Here is a 16,157-nt window from a genome sequence, read left to right on the forward strand (position 1 = left end):
GCAGGCCAGCACACTGACCTAGTTCGAGCCACGGGCCGGAGAGGAGCGACAGCAGAGTCAGCAGCGGCGACAGCGAGGTGGCCATGCCGAGAACACGACCCCGGAAGCCCCACGAGGAGACGCGCCACCGTGCGGGTCTGCTGCGCACGCGCCCCGCGCGCATCACGTCGGCGGCCGTGCCCTGCGCACGCGTGCGCTCTGCTCCTCTACGCGGCCCCATCTAGAAATTAGTCCTGGGGCCGAAGCTCCAGTGTTGCCGGGGCAAGTGATTAAGAGAAGGCAATTTTCTCAGTGGGGTCGAGAGACCCTGCCATTCCAGAAGCCCCTTCTTTAGCTTGTGAACATTTGGACGGACTGATTTCCTTCCCTTTTGTGCCCTGGAGTACCATCGCAAGATCACAGAAAAGGTTTCAACTTCCAATTTATTGTACGCTCACTGTAGGCAACTGCGAAGTCCTCAAAACGCAAAGCTTAGCAACACACAACTTCCCTTTCAAGGTCTTCAAATATATTTCCACAATATATGTATTTTGTGGCAACATGTAGAAGAGAACAGTAATTTGGGTGAGAAAAATAGGACACGAGGGGGTTTGGGAGGGATATCAGCCTAAGCAAGGTTCCGAGGTGCAAAAAAAAGTCTTGCCTGAAAATCTCTTACCTCACCTGGTCCTCAGTCACCACGCCTTCAGCCATGTATTTAACCTCTGCCTTTCCTATTTTGCCACTTTAGACTTGCAGCTCTAGTTCCATCTTTCTACTCACTACAACGTAACATTTCTGGGAAGCAGTGTAGCAAAGCTACTTCAAAAGCATGAAAAGTCCAATTTATCCAATAGTTTTTTTTACTCAAAAGCAGCCGTCCCCAACCTTTTTGGCACCAGGACCGGTTTCGAGGAAGACAGTTTTTCGAGGGGGGCGGGGGATGGTTCAGGCAGTCACGCAAGCAATGGGGAGCAGCAAATGAAGCTTTGCTTGCTTGCTCCCTGCTCACCTGCCGTGCGGCCTGGTTCCTAACAGGCCGCTGAACAGTACTGGTCCTCCGCCCAGGGGTTGTGGGGGACCCCTGCTTAAAAGGATTTATACTAAGGAGCAGGAATGCTTTCAAAACCTTAAGTTACTTACATCTCATTTATAACTAGCATAAAAATTGAAAACTTAAATGCTTAATGACAGGGAACTATTGGAAATAAATTAAAATACATTCATTAGAAGAATTATTAAACCATTAAAATGTTTTTCAAGGAATATTTAATATGGTAGATAATATATGCTTATCTAACATGTATTTTTATATCACTGAAGCTAAAGCAAAACATCCTGTTTATTGGTAAGTATGGCCTGTATGTGTACACTACAGTGCAATTTAAAAAATACTGTAATTATAATTTCAGAACTTCAGAATCTGAACAGATGCCAGTGTTCTCTCCTTTTTTTATATGGGAAAAGAAAATCCTTTGAAAATCATTTGAAGCTTGGACAAAAATTCCATAGCTATATTCTTAGGATCACTCTGTAGAATCTTCATGATTCAGATGATACAAGGGAAGCTTCAATTCAACCTTTTGGAGAAGACATTCCAGCTCTCATGATCTCATCAACCAGGAGAATGTTGGTGGCAATCACAGTGCAGGAATGAAAAAGCTGTTTCTTTACACAGTAGTTATCCCATACGCCTACTTCTGCTGCTACCATTGGCTCACCTGTGTTCAAGTCTACAGCCACAAGTTGACCTGATTCTGAATGTTCTGCTTTAACTTTAACTAGTGTTTCCTGAAGGTCAAAACCAGAGTTCTGAGCAAGAACCTTGGGAATAATGAGCAATGCATCAGCAAATGCTTGAACTCCAAGTTGGGCCCTGCCCTTTACACTGGGCTTGTATTTAATCAGGGCTTCTGCCATTGCCACTTCCACTGCACCAGCACCTGGAACTACACAGCCATCATCAATAGCATTTTTAACAGCCCTCAAGCCATCTCTTATTGCATCTTTGATCTGAGTAAGTGTGTGCTTATTTGGTCCTTTGATCAATAATGTGACCGAGCGAGGATTGTTACAGTTCTCAATGAAGGTGAACTTCTCTTCTCCCAATGTATATTCATAGACAAGTCCTGCATGTCCCAAACAATCAGGATTTAGGTCATCAAGAGAATTTAGGGCTACCCCACCACAAGCAAGAGTCAGCCTTTCCATATTTCTCCTTTTAGCTCTGCGCAGAGCTACTATGCCTTCTTTTGCAAGAGCATCTAAGGAAAAGGGGTCAATTCCCTTTTGATTAATAACAACAAATCCTTTATCTGAATCACCACAGACTTTCTTTTTCAGGTCTATTATTTTTTTAACTCTGTCTTCAATGAATTTTCTTTCAGCTTTCACTAGTTTCTCTCTCTCCTCTGCACTCTTGTAAAAAAAGCCAGAATTCACTTCTGTTTTTTCATATTCTAATGACACGTTGCATGTGAGGATGTACGCATCTTCTACTCTCTTTTTCATATCAGGATGCCGTGCCCCATGGTCCAAAACAAGACCTCTGATCAAGCTTGTATCGGTTTCAGATTTATGTTTCATCTCCATGATCTCAACCATGAAGAGGTCAATAGGTTCATCTTGTTTTTTAATGGCTAAAATGGAGTCCACTACAGCCTCTGTTAAGACATCAGCAAGTTCAGCATGAACTTTAGTACGTAGAGATGTTCTGGCCACATCTATAAGTGTTTCCCTGTCCATCTCTTTGCTTACTTTGACTTGTTCCAAAAACTGAAGTGCCTTTTCCTTTGCAGCTTCAAACCCTTCTGTAATTATTCTGGGATGAAGACCTTCAGAAATGTAGAGATCCGCCTGCTTCAGGAGCTCTCCAATAATTAGGACATTGGAAGTGGTACCATCACCAGTTATGTCATCCTGGGCTGTTGCTACTTTGGCTATTAAGGAGGCTGTTGGGTGTTGAATTTGCATTTCATGAAGCAGCACATTTCCATCTTTAGTGAGCTTGATGTCTCCAGCACCAGAAACAAGCATCTTCATGGTGCCCTTTGGCCCCAAGTTGGTCCTCAGCACGTCCTACAGCCCCCGGGCCGCGCTGATGTTGACCGCCAACGCCGCCTGGGCTCGGGCCACCTCAGCCTTGGGATTCAGGGTCTTCACGGCCGCCATTGCTGACCCAGCAGAAGAAAATGGGGGAACCCGGCGTCCGGAAGGCCCAGAGCCGGTTCCCTGATCCCTTCTTGATAATATTAAAATCAATGCATAGCTCACAAATTATTCTTTCAACAAATGTTTATTAAGACCCTACAATGTGTCAAGCCCTATTCTGGGAACTGGGATTGTAACACTGAAAAGAGAAGTTACATGCCATCGAGGGAGACAGCTTATAATTCAATAACTACATAAATGCCTACACAAGAAATTAGACCAGATGTTCAAGTGCTATATAGAAAGAAAATCAGGGTGATACGGTACAATGGCAATGTGGACCCATTAGGCTGAACGGTTAAAAAATGTCCACCCGAAAGGGTGACACACATACTCCAAATTAGAACTATTCATGGGAAGATCGAATAGAACAATATTCTATTAGAACAATATTAAGCAAAGACTCTAAAATAAGAATGTTCCCCATACATTCAAGAAACCAAAAGAATGGTGGTGTAACTAAACCACAGAAGCAAGAGAAAGAGAATTATAGGGTGATATCATCTTTCAGGCCTTGTGAAGGCAGATAATGTAGAGCTGCTTTAGCTAGAAGAAAGTTTAGAGCTTATGTCAAGTGCCAGTGGAAGACACTGAAGAATTTTATGCAACTGTACACAGAATAGTACTTAAGGGCAAAATGTGAGTCTGCAGAGACACATCAGAGGCTAATTAATTAGTCCAAGAAGGAATTATGGTGATTAGCACAATGATAGTAGAGCCAGTGCAAAGTGGAGACACTGGGCATTAAGACAGATTTTGAAGACAGAGAAGACTAAGAGTTACCGAGTTACTTGGGTGAGGGGAAAGTGGTAGTCAAAGACAGTGCTTCAACTTTTGACTTGAGCAACTGATGGGAAGTTATGATCTGTATTTAGCTGTGGAAGTTTACAAGAGAATAAGATGGGAGTGTCAAGATCAGGAATGAAGACATTTTTGACATGTTAAATTTGAGACCACTGTAAGGAAGTCTACACAGCCATGTTGAGTAAGAAGTTGGAGGTTCAGAGAATTCAGACATAAATTAGGGATCAACAACCATCTTGATGAGCCAGCTGAAATAGAGAAACTGATAGTGTAAGAGAGAGTAGGAAGAACTTTTTGAAAAACAAGAAGGGAAAGATTTCTAGCAAGGATATTTCAACCATGATAGCAAGATGGCAGGCAGAGAGAATCGTATTTGCTCTTGAAAAGAGGAAATTAGTCCATTCAGATTCTTTCTGTGTTCTCAATGAAGCATGTGTCAAGATAATTAGCTGAGAATGAAGAAAGAATAGGGAAAATGAAAAGTAAAAAGGATATAGAAAATGAGCAATAGAGATTTGAGATAGGAGGAAATGAAAGAAAATGTAAAAATATAGTCAGATTTTTGAGTAGTATAAAGTGTTTATTTGAAATTTGAAGCCTTGAATTTTAGGTGAGATAAATCAGTTCTGATGTGTGCAGTCATGGAGAAGACAGAAAATTGAGTTTAATTAAGTATCAGGTAAAACAGATGGAGAAGGGGAAAGGGAGTTAAAAGTCTCACAAGGGTGTTGTTATAATTATGGAGCACTGAATCTAAGTTGAGTAGGAAATGAAGTGAAGACATGGGCTGGAGAAAGAGCAGTTCATAGAAAAAAAATGAATTGGAGTTTTCAATAAGGTCAAAATATTGGTAGAAAAGAAACTGAACTAGAATGATAGGGGACATGTTGAGAGAGTAGTGTTTTGTTTTGTTTCATTTTGTTTTGTTTTCACCTATCTCTGAGTCCTAAATTAAGTGGTAATTAAACAAAAATATACTCATTTGAGAGGGCTTTAGAGATAGCAGTGTTGTCAGGATATCACAGAGTTTCTGTTATAAAGAGGTAGATGACATGCAGAAATAGTTTGAAAATTTGAGAAAATTTACTGATTATAGATGTTGTCAGTAAAATATATCATATGATGGTTTTTGAGGTTGTGTAAGTATAGGGAATTATGGCAGATTAATGGATGTGTATGATGTGAAGTGGACCTGGAGGCTTGGGTTTCTAATTGTGTGCAAGGTGAGTGATGAGGCATCTATGGTGTGTGGTTTTCTAATGGTGTAAGGGGTGTAAGAGGCTCTTGAAGTCCATCATGGTGGTCTCTTGAGGAAAGGCAGGAAACCAGTGCAATATGGATGGTGTGGGGTCTCTGAGCAGTTTTCATTCTAGTCCTAGGAGAGTGGTAACCAATGAGTGTTCCTGAGGACCTGCTTAACGGATGACTTCTTTAGATGACAGGCTCTCTGAGGACCCTTTTTCTTTTTAATTTTTATTGGAGTATAGTTGCTTTACGATGTTGTGTTAGTTTCTGCTGTACAGCAAAGTGAATCGGCTATACGTATACATATATCCCCTCTTCTTTGGATTTCCTTCCCATTTAGGTCACCACAGAGAATTGAGTAGAGTTCCCTGTGCTATACAATAGGTTCTAATTAGTTGCCTATTTTATGCATAGTATCAATACTGTAAAACATCAATCCCAATCTCCCAATTCATCCCACCACCCCCTTTCCCCTTTGGTATCCATATGTTTTTTCTCTATGTCTGTGTCTCTATTTCTGCTTTGTAAATAAGATCATCTATATCACTTTTTTCAGACTCCACATATATGCATTAATATACAATATTTGTTTTTCTTTTTCTGACTTACTTCACTCTGTATGACAGTCTCTAGGACCTTTTAATCCAACAACCTTGGTCTGTGCACACATATTCTCCTTCAGTAGGAGATAAGGAACTTCCTCTTCTTTAAAGTAGCAGAGTATTGTTGTGGCCGGACTGGGAGGGGCTTTTAGACACTGTTTCTCCTCTGTACAACAATGTCGTAAAGAGAAATGAGTATATATATATATATATATATATATATATATATATATATATATACATATGTATGATTTAACATAGTTTAATGTTTGTGGGTATCTTCAGGCATGGTTAGCTCATCACTTATGAACTAATGGTGGATCCCAGCTCTTTTTCATTGTGCAAAAAAGAGTTAAGGGCTTCCCTGGTGGCGCAGTGGTTGAGAATCTGCCTGCCAATGCAGGGGACACGGGTTCGAGCCCTGGTCTGGGAAGATCCCACATGCCGCGGAGCAACTGGGCCCGTGAGCCACAACTACTGAGCCTGCGCGTCTGGAGCCTGTGCTCCGCAACAAGAGAGACTGCAATAGTGATAGGCCCGCGCACCGCGATGAAGAGTGGCCCTCGCTCGCCACAATTAGAGAAAGCCCTCGCACAGAAACGAAGACCCAACACAGCAAAAATAAATAAATAAATTAATTAAAAAAAAAAAAAAGAGTTAAGATGTAATGTGTATACATACTTACACAAATAAATGTATATATATTTATTATACATAAATATATTTATTTATAAATATGTGTGCTCATGGACCTATATATATATATATTAAATATATACAAAAATAAATATTAAAAAAAGCAAATTAAGAATATATATAGGTAGAAATTCTTATAGTGTCCTTCCCACAAATAGCGCGCCTGTCTAAGATTTTGGAGCATGGCTGTTTCATTTTGGAGAGCACTCAGAATATATAGTTTACAAAACCCACTATCAAACTTAAAACTAATTCAGGATTAGAGTCATACATTCTAAATATATATAATAAAGATATATTTCATTTTCTGAAAAGTCATAGAAAAATTCCCTAATTCACAAATAGAGTGTAAGAATGAGTCTATACAATAATATATATATATTTTCATGAGATTCAGCTTGTTTTCAGCCTTGTGAAACCTGATTTCTGAATTTACTGTTTAGTACAAGATATTTTTGTTTGTTTGCCCCTGACTGCTTTCAGAGTTAGCATGTATGCAAATTTAAATGTTTTCTAATGTTCTAATTTTTATGTGTAAACATAAATCCAACATGTGTCTTAGTATGGTACCCAATTTGATTCTCCTAAGTCTTCAAATTCACTTCCTCTTTATCCCCATTATTCCTACTTGATCTGAAATCCAATCACCTCATATTTGGTTTGCTTCAATAGTCTTCTTTTTTGTCTAATCCTACTCCCTTTCACCTTTGACACAATCTGTGACCCATCACCACATTTCTATTCTAAATTTACTTCTTGTATTTTGTAGCTGTCATGCTTGCTAAGGTGCTGTTGATGTTTATCACACTGGATTTCAATCTTTCAGCAAAATATTTATAGTACTCAAATTTTTTTTAAAAAATCACCTGTTTTCTATTATCAACTTAAATTGTTCTTCCTTTATATACCAACATAAGAACTTTATTCCAAAAGTTCAACTTCTTATTTTACCCTACATAGTTTATTTCTATTTCTTATTCTGCATTTTGTTTGATCTTGTTCGTTCAGTCATCTCCTTTTATGACTCAATCTGTATATTATGGTAAAAGTATATCACCCCAAATTCCTCTTTGAGAGAGCAATGTAACTGTAAGAAATTAGCTTAAGTAGAACCATGAGTATTCTTAAAGACACAAAGGCAGACTTTAAAACAGCACCCATTGGAGGATGGATCCTGGAAAATGGAAGCACTTTTGTTTGAAGTGGGATAAGAACACTTAAAAGTAAGACATGGGCTCAGGCTGAGATATTCTGCATCATAAAGAGGAGAATTTGAATGTCTCTGGAAAAATCCGGGGGAGAGAAAAAAAATTTCTAACAAGGTTGCAACTGTATAGGAAATATGTGAGAAGAAATCTGAATAGGGTTGTTGGATATTGGAAAATAAATATGTCTAAGGAGATTGTGTATTAATTTATTTTGTAGAAATATACATATTTTCCCTCTGTACACACACTAGCCACTGCCACTATTTTCTTCTTGTTTTTTAATTCACTGAACAATGATAAAGAGGATCATAGAGGTATCAGTCAGATTCTAAAAATACCACACAGAACCTAAATATTTTCTACTGAATCAATACCTATGGATTGCTACATTCCATCCCTTGGTTTTACTCTCTTCCTTTCTCACAACTTGCTCTATAATTATAAGTCCCAGGAATGAGTTTAGAATGGATTAACATTCTTCTTAAATAATTGCTGATATGAATTGGTAGCCTTTTTTCACTTTTGCATTTAGATGACATCTTTTAAAACAAAACATCAACAATTTTGTACTAAAACTAAATTAAGCAGTAGTTATTTGAAAGTCACAATTTGGCTTAGAAGAGAAATTGATCACATTCCTAGAGACTGGTGACATATCCTGCAACTAATAATTGTCAGATAAATGAATAATGAATTGTACACAGATACAGCTACTGATGAAAACATTCACCAGTATATATTTACTAACTATAAAAATACCTATATTATTTTCAAGTTTTCTATATCTAATAAGAGAACATAATATAAAGCTCTTGAATTCCTGACTGATGACTTTTTGATGGAAATTTTACGATTTTGATTAAAAAAGTTATTTATCACTTCTGTCAAACATTTATAAATTGCATGCATATATGTGAAACACTATGTATATGTGTGTGAATGTGTGTGTTCTTGTCTATCTATCTATATCTATCCATAAAATCAGCAATGACTGATTTAGAAAGTGAGAGGTATTGAGTTGAATACGATAGTTTCATTACTGGCATAATTATTCCACCATTATAGAAAACAATCAGAGTCTTTTAGAAAGACAAACAAATAAATATTTTGAAATGCTTACTATTTACTCACATTGAAATAAAATACATTGAAAAAATATGAAATTGCTCTACATATCAACATAAAACAGAAGTCCTCAAGGCAACTGACATAAAACACTGCTGATTTTGACTGTCCTATTTTTATAAACAGTTTGAAACAACCTCTAGATACCCAAGATTGATCTGGATGAATTAACCTTGGCAGCAGTTAGCAACACTGCCACAGATCAGACACACCATCCAACGCTGTGCAGTGGAAAGTCTGCCTGAGCCACATATTTTAAAAACTGCAGCGCTACTTAATGCTTTGAAATGTTAACGGTTCTATAGGCTTTGCCACCATTGCATACTTCCTCCTAATTAATGCTTTTTAAAATTTGTTTTAATTTTATTTTTATTTTTTAATTTTTAAATTAATTTTATTGGAATATAGTTGATTTACAATGTTGTGTTAGTTTCTGCTGTATAGCAAAGTTAATCAGTTATAAATATATATACATATATTCACCCTTTTTTAGCTTCTATTCCCATATAGGTCATTACAGACTATTGAGTAGAGTTCCCTGTGCTATACAGTAGGTCCTTATTAGTTATCTATTTTACATATAGTAGTGTGTATATGTCAATCCAAAACTCAAAATTTATCCCCCCCCCCTTTTCCCCCTTGGTAACCATAAGTTTGTTACAGCCACTATGGAGAACAGTATGGAGGTTCCTTAAAAAAAACTAAAAATAGAGCTACCATATGATCCAGCAATCCCACTCCTGGGCATGTAACCAGAGAAAACCATAATTCAAAAAGATACATGTACCCAAATGTTCATTGCAACACTATTTACAATAGCCAGGACATGGAAGCAACCTAAATTTCCATCTACAGAGGAATGGATAAAGAAGATATGGTACATATATACAATGGAATATTGCTCAGCCATAAAAAGGAAAGAAACTGTGAGCAGAGGTGTGGATGGACCTAGAGACTGTCATACTGAGTGAAGTAAGTCAGAGAGAGAAAGACAAATATCACATGGTATCGCTTATATGTGTAATCTAAAAAAATGGTACAAATGAACTTATTTACAAAACAGAAATAGAGTCACAGATGTAATCAATGCTTTTAATATTAGATGATTACGCTATTTTCAGCACTGCATGCTTTATGGCCATATACTGCTACATGATACACTAAAATCATTAATATTTGGAAATATTCATGTTGACTGTATTTTAAGTTTATGGTGAGAAATTTTCTCAGGTCAGTGTATTCTTACTGCTTTGTGACCTAATTAAATAGACAGTGTCACCTTTTCTTCAATAAATAACCAGTCTGTTGTGTCTGCACATCCAATCTCCTTAACAAAAGCTGCTGCCCGTGATCATTTAATTTTTTGGTAATATGCAAAGTGTCTTCTACAAAAATTGTACCCTACAATCACTCTCTCAGCACCTTCTCATGAGTTTATGGCTTCAGTCTTCCAAGTCTATCCTGTAAGTCTTTCCAAGTATCTAGGGTTGCCTCTCCTTTTTACTCACTATGGGAAATATTAAAGTCTTCTCCAAACACTGGTGCACAAATCATATTTATTAATTAAATTAAAACTTTTTTGGCTAAAAAAAATTCTAAGTATCCAGCACAGTTTAGGCATTAAGAAAGATAATAAATACATTTTCAATCACTCCCAAATCTAAATTTACAATACTGACCTCACGAGGTTTAGCCCTACCATGTATTTTCTTGATATTTCTAACTTCTTGTCAGTGCTTTGAGTTGTTTACATATATGCATTAGCACACATCTTTTTTCTCTACAATTTTTTCTTCTTTTCTTGATATTTTAAAATTTCAAATCTAATATGAATTATTCCTCACCCTTATTCAGTAAGGGTGGGAAAATTCTATTCTACTTTAATACAACCTTTTACTTATTTGTTTATTTTTAAATTTTTTGGCCGCAAGGCATGTGGGATCTTCGTTTCCTGACCAGGGGTGGAAACCGTGCCCCCTGCATTGGAAGCACAGAGCCTTAACCACTGGACAACCATGGAAGTCCCTAACAAAGCCTTTTAGACCTGCCCTCTTGCTGAATGTGCCAGTGGACAAATTCAGGCCCTCTTCTTCTCTCACTACTGGACATAATTAGACGCCCCCTCAAGAGTTTCCTTGCCCTCATGCTTTTCTTGGTATAATCCATTCTAAAAACCCACCTAGAGTGCACTTGGAGTTCAAGTCACTACCTAGCACCTAGACAAGCTTATGGCAAAAGTAAATGTTTAATAAATATCTTTCATATGATTAAACAGACTTTAATTGTTAACTTGACCACAGGGTCAATTTGCACCAGCTTCATCACTGGCAGGCACAGTGCTATGTACATTAACACGACAGCCTGTCTACCCCCATTGCCTACACTGTCCCTAGCCTAGACTGTCTGCATTGGCTTTTATTAGCTCACTCATATTCTCCTGCCCTTTTTCTCTCTTGACTTCTGGGACTCTAAATGTACGTGCTAGACCATATCATGTTATTCCGCAGGCTAATGAGGACTTGTTCATTTTTTTCACTCTCTTTTCTTTCTCAACTTCTATTTGGATAATTTCTATTGCTATGTTCTAATTTTCATTAATCTTTTCTTCTGCATTGAATCTGCTAAGTCAATTCAGTGAATACACACACACACACACACACACACATATATATATATACGCAATATCATTCGTCTCTCTCTCTCTCTCATCTCCAAGTTCTTAAAGCTCTATTTGTTTCTTTTTAAAAATGTCTTCCATGTTATCCCTTACTTTCTTCACAGTTTACTTTAAATCTTTATGAATATTATAACAGCTGTTTTAGAATCCCCATTTACTAATTCTACCACCTCTGACTTTTTTCTCCTTAGGATGTTTACTGTACGGCTCTGACTCAAGGAATCTGGCCTGGCTCTGGCGGCTGTGGCGGGTGTGTTGGGAGATGTAGTCCCCGATTTATGTAGAAATTGAGGTTGTATGTTAACCCTGCAGCCAGAGTTCACTTTCTAGAACACAGATGTTTCTCTTTCACTTAAAATTCCTTAATGAGTCCCTATCACATTCAAGGAAGTTTCCAAAATGCTCAGCACACTTCATGGTTGCCTCTCCAACCTCACCTATTTTGCAAAATCTTTGCTGTATTTTCTTACCCTCTATTTACTAAAACCCAAATCAAACAATCTGAGACTCATAAAATGAGTTTTGGGGAAATATACAATGGGTTTAATATACATCGTCAATGATCATCATCATAAACGCATATTTCTTTGCCATTCTTAGAACTATTTTAATTACATTTGCCTCACATGAGTAGTACAGACAAGGTTGGGTTTTCAAAAGTAACTTGTTAACATGAATCAATGAGTTTTAATAGAATTAATTAGAACCTGCCTTAGAAGTTCTGAATCTTAGTGTCCGAAAGTGGGGTTAGTTTTCTTTATTTTAATAACTCCATTAAGTAATAAGGAAAGAGAGCCAGGGTGCAAATCACTGCACTGGGAGGTAGGGGGTTCTATCCCTACGTTCCTACCGTCTGGCATGATGCCTGAACTTCAGTAGGCAGTCAGGAATTCTCTGCTGAAGAAATTTACAAAAAAAAACCACAGTCTTTTTGTATTTTACATATATACAATTTACATAGTTAACATTTGCTTAAATTATATTGGCATATAAATATATTTGTTGTGACTCACTATCATTTTAAAAGGGGATCTAATCTAAAGTGGAACAATCAAGATGCCTATGCATTTGTGATGCCCAGTTTGGTGCCAATTAATTTATTTTTTCAGTAGTTTACTTGCACACAAGATACCCAATTGCATAATCTCTTACCTCAAATTCTTTGATTTTGTATAAGGGATGATGAAAACATGTTTATATGTCTTCTTATAAGTAATCATTTAGTCTGAAATATTTTTGCAAATATAAGACATTAAAAAAAATTGTGAGAACTTTGTGTTTGGCTTTGTTAAATGCACATTAGCTAAGTCAACAAGACCAAGTTGTCGCTAGCGAGTAAACCAAGAATTATAGAACAAAATAAATATTCACATATTTAAAAGAATACCACCGTCATTACTCAAATTAAACGGTAGATATAAACCTCACTGTACTTTTGTCATCTCTTTTTATTTTAGTCTGGTGATTTGTGATGTAGACATATTATTCTAGCTGATATTTTTTTATTTTTTATTTTATTTTGTCAGACTTGCAAGCCCTTCAGCCAAGGATTTAACCTCAAAGAAAACAGAGTTTAAGAACCAGTCATCCAACATCAAAGTACTAGGCAAGCTGTGCTATGTCTGCTTTGATAATAATGCATTTTCAGAAATTCAAAAGCTTCAAGAATAATATATTTTAGAGGTAACCATGTGTTATACACTGGGTTTGGGTGACCTTATTTTAGAAAACGCCCTTGCTTTACTTTCAAATGAGAAAGTCCTGCTGTATTATTTTGCATTCTTTGCCTTAGCAAAAATAAATTAATAATTTGAATGAGGGTTTTCTTGCCTTTCAGTGTTGGTTATGTTAAATCATCATCTTATAGGCTGAATTATTTCCTTCTCATTCATTCATGTTTTCCATGATCACCTGTTGGGTGCCTTCAATGTGAAATATTATTAGAGGTTATTTGAAATATTCATAATGTGGACCCTGATCCTTGCCCTCCAGGAGATTTAGGGTGGTGGGAGAGAGCAATGCTGCAAAAATAACCTCAGAAAGCTAACAGACAATGAATTCATCGTACATTTATTCTAGTCTCTTCAAAACTATTAATTAGGTATTAAGCAAAGGTGAATAATTTAATCCTTCTGCCTCTCAACTTTCCCACCTAACGTATGAAAATAAGTTAGATTTCGTTTTCAGCCACGCCATTGGCACAGCTCCAAGGCATGTTCTCAGTGGGTTCATGAATTTTGCTCCCAGCTATGGCTCACTTGATCACAATTTCCTCATCTATAAAATGAGAAGGCAGGACTGACCTTTCTCACCCTAAGTAGCCACAATCCGAACACTTGCTGTGAGCACAGCAGAATAAATTGTTGTGAAAGAGAAAACACAGTGTAAGCCTTTTCTCCAAGGACAGCATTTAAGATATCTAGACATGCCTAGCTTCTATTTCAGATGTAATATGAAGAGAGATCCTGAATTTTATTGTTGCCATCACATAAAATCTTTAGTTGGAAAATTATTCTCAAAATTAATTTTTTCTTCTATAATCATGTCAATTCTATTCATGAATAAAGAATTCAAAAACTAGTTAATGAAAATTACCAGTGTATGGGGTCTTTGTTAAGATAATTTGGGAATCAATTTTTGATACACTGATTGATAACATACCCAGCTATCAACCGTCATTTAAAACATTGTAAAAGAAGAATTTCTCAACCTTGGTATTACATTTATTCCAATATTTAATCTTGATGTTTCAAACCTTTATCCTTTTCACTAGATACTTTCCTGGGAGTCTTCAACCCAAATAACTGTAAACCCCTTAGACCGGTCATATGTGTCCACCAATTATTACTGGTTAGTAATTCTTATCGGTGATGGAGTGAAAAATAAAATATCCCTTTTGAGGGTGGTTTCTACATTCCCTCCCAGATGGTTTGCTCTCTGGAGCCACCCAAATCTCCTGGTCTCCACGAAAAGCTCCTTCATTCTGTTCATGTGACAATGGCCTTATTAGTGAGATAAATAGAAGTTCCTCTCTCCATCTGATACTAATTCACAGATGACTTGAACAAAGTACTCTGGTCCCCAAAATTGTAAAAATGCTTAGAGGAAGTGGTATTTCATTTTGCACATACATACTGATACATGTGCACACACACACATGCACACACACACATTTATTGCCCCAAGTCAATTAGAGTACTTGGGGTTTTTCCATCTGGACGCATTCTGATGTAACTCATCAATGCTACTCCCAGAAATATCAGTCTTCTCCCCAACTCCATACTCTCAGTTTTCAGGAAATTTCCAAATGGAAGTGTATCAAACACACTCTGAGGTGTTCTTCAGTGAGTTGCACTTTTGTATAATTCCCTCCCCTTGTATGCAGGTGGAATCTGTGATTTGCTTTTAGCCTGTAGAATATGGAAAAAGGTGAAGATATTTTTCAAATGTACTGAAGATACTAAATCAGTTGATTCTAAGTTATGCAAAAGGGAGAATACTCTGCCCATGTGGGCCTCATTTCATCAGATTTAATCCCTTAAAACAGGGATTGGTCCCTCCCAACAACAGCGTATTACAGACTTCAAAGTTGCTAAGACACTGTACCTTAATTGTTCTCACACAATAAAGAAATGATAAACGTGTGACAGGATAGAGGTTTTATCTATGCTATGTTGGTCATCATATGTCAATATATATGTGTGTCATATCGATGCACTGTACATCTTAAATTTATGTAATATTATATGTCAATTATATCTCAATAAAACTGAAAAAAACCCACAAAACAAAAAAACCAAAATCCTCCCCTCAGCAGACATAAGTGACTCATACTTACGGAAAGAGACAAAACGATGGAGGGAATGATGATGTCTGTCTCTTCTGACCAGAAGCATCTGAACCAAGATTTCTGCTCAGACAAGAGGCTGAAGAATCCTTGTTTTCTCTAGGAGAATTATTAAAAGAAAAATCATTATCAATACAAGGAAATCTAGTTTTCCCTTTGTCATGCTCAGTGGAATATTTATTATTTACCTAATCAACTTTTAAATGTACATGCAAAGTCCTTTACCTTTTACATATAACATTGTTATGGTAAATAATTATTTACATATGAAACTGTTATACTTATAATAACTATATTATTATATATTTGTGTTATAAAATTGAATTCAAGAGCAGACATCTCTCGTTTTAGATATATTAGTTGCTCTTGGAAAGAAATGAAAAGGGCCATATCTGAGTTAAAAATTAATACAAAAATATCATGAAAGACTTCTTGATTCATGAATTTGACACTTTGGTGGTGTTACCTCTAAATTAAATGTAGATCTATGTACATGTTATACATATGTGATACTGAGAGTCTTGTTATGTCATGCAGATATAATCTGAGAAACCCAGATAGACCTCAAATTCATTCTCACATTATTTTCAGATGACGTTTGTACTTGGTTTTATGCAAATATTGTTTATATATTAATAGATTTATTCGATTTTATCCTTGGGAGGTGACATTTTGTTACTGCACCTTTTAACAGGGAAGGAAGCAAAGGTATTTGGAAATTCAATGACTGCAGCGTATTTACACAGCTAGTAAGTAATGGAGTC

General features: G+C 36.7%; 1 pseudogene across 1 annotated transcript; it reads right to left on the minus strand.

Moving 5' to 3' along the window:
- Nucleotides 1-403: 403 nt before the first annotated feature.
- On the minus strand, nt 404-3,222 carry LOC309660757 (T-complex protein 1 subunit zeta pseudogene; annotated as a pseudogene). The gene has a single exon. The product of its transcript is annotated as a T-complex protein 1 subunit zeta pseudogene (transcript).
- Between the last annotated feature and the right edge of the window lie 12,935 nt (nt 3,223-16,157).

The sequence above is a fragment of the Balaenoptera physalus genome, assembly GCF_965194825.1.
Source record: "Balaenoptera physalus genome assembly, chromosome: 5".
Lineage (NCBI taxonomy): Eukaryota > Metazoa > Chordata > Mammalia > Artiodactyla > Balaenopteridae > Balaenoptera > Balaenoptera physalus.